Source organism: Saccopteryx bilineata, chromosome 3, assembly GCF_036850765.1.
Source record: "Saccopteryx bilineata isolate mSacBil1 chromosome 3, mSacBil1_pri_phased_curated, whole genome shotgun sequence".
In the NCBI taxonomy this organism is placed as follows: Eukaryota; Metazoa; Chordata; class Mammalia; order Chiroptera; family Emballonuridae; genus Saccopteryx; species Saccopteryx bilineata.
This window is the reverse complement of record NC_089492.1, coordinates 255,782,578-255,784,493: the sequence shown is the minus strand read 5'-3', so window position 1 is coordinate 255,784,493 and position 1,916 is coordinate 255,782,578.

Below are 1,916 nucleotides of genomic sequence, written 5' to 3'. Positions count from 1 at the left end.
ATGCATAAATAAGTAAAATAACAAATTAATGTTTTGTTCTCTCTCTCTAAAAAAATCAATCAATAAAAAATTAATTTGAAAAAATAAAATATTATTGAGCACCTGCCACGTGCCAGGCATTTAGAGGCTGACAAGGCCCTTGGTTTTGGGGAACTTATTTTCTAAGGAGGGAGGCAAGAAATAAGTAAACAGGTCCTGGCTGATTTGCTCAGTGGATAGAGCATCGACCAGGCATATGGACATCCCAGGTTTGATCCCAGGTTTGATTCCAGGTCAGTGCACACAGGAAAAGCAACCATCTGTTTCTCTTCCCCTCCCACTCCCCTTTCTATCTCTTCTCCTCTCGCAGCCAGTGTCTTGGTTGGTTCAAGCGTCGACCCTGGGTGCTGAGGATAGTTTGGTTGATTTGAGCATTAGCCTCAGACAGAGGTTGCTGGGTAGATCCTGGTGGGGGAGCGTGCAGGAGTCTGTCTCACTATCTCCCCACCTCTCACTTAAAAAAAAAAAGAAGAAAGAAAAGTAAACAAGGTGATTTCAGCTTCTAGTGTGATGATGATCTAAAATAGGGTGATATGGTAATGAATGGATGCAATTCAAGAAAGGTGGTGTAACAGGGCCAGGGTGCTGTGCGAGTTACACAAGTGCCGAGTGCCCAGGGGAGCAGAGTCACCGGGAGTGCCGGGCCTCCGCGAAGGAAGCTGGGTGTGGAGAGAGAAAAGTCAGAAAGAAGGAAGGACATGAAACCTGTGTCTACAGGAGGGCTAGTTCCAGAGGCCCCTTGGAGGTGACAAAGTCAGAGTGCAGGAGGGTGGATAATCTTGGGGTTACCCTTTAGGTCATGATCGACAGGCCAACTGCTATCTCCACATCTGGCCCGGGTGACCCTCAGGTGCCCAGACTCAACATTACCAACCACAAACCCATCAGCATCCTACCAAACCTGCCGCTTCTCACTTCTCAGTCTTGAGGGTGGAGTTATCATCCCCCCCAGTCCCAATGACAGGCATTCTCCATTGTGACAGCTTGTTCCTCTCTTCCCCACTGAGACAGTGGGCTGCGCTGAAACATCCAAAAAGAATGGAGGGTCCACACACCAAGGCCCTCCTGCCCTGTGATTCACAGTTTCCTCACCTTTCCTTCCCTTCCTCCAAGAAGTTACGCTCGCCTCCTCACATCTTCCAACCAAGACCCCTCTCCACTGCCCTCCCTGCCTACAGGGAGCTCCTGGTGCAAGGAGAAAATGAATGAGTGTGGAAGAGAGAACCAACAGAGTGGGAAGCTGGAATCCCAGGATCCGAAGTCTGGTCTTGCTTTGGGAGTCGGGAATGATGGCTCACCGAGGATGACAGGGGCAGGGGCGAGAGCTATGCAGACTTCGCTTCCCTGTATCACCTCCTCTCGGGTGCATGCCTTCTGAGCCTGCCTGCTCCTCCAGGTTTCCTTCCTTTCTTCTCTGCCTGGGCCCCACATGCCCCTCAGGGTGAGCTGCTAATTCTGGGCACACATGATTCTTCAGTCCCCCTGGCCTGTGAGCTGTATTAAGGGGGTTGGCAATTATCCTGAAGCCTCAGGGGACAATCCTACCAGGAACTGGTGGTGATCAAACTAAGGTGCTGGGGTCTGATGAGTGGGATAGGGGGTGAGGATAAGAAGGAGGTGTGATCAGACTCTGGTCACCTGCTCACCTGCAGGCTTGTCTCTGCCAAAGCCTCTTGCACTGAATGGCCTGAGGGACAAGGGTCTTTCTGTCCATGTGGGGGTAAGAAGCAGCTGGAAGACATTGCATTTTTGGCACACCCAGGGCCTGGCTCCTTTCCCTTGGGGCCCCAGTTGTGGGAGGGTGCTGCTGATAAATAAGTAGGAAGTGGTCATGAGGAAGCAGTCGATACCTCCACACAGGCCCCATGATGCCTAGG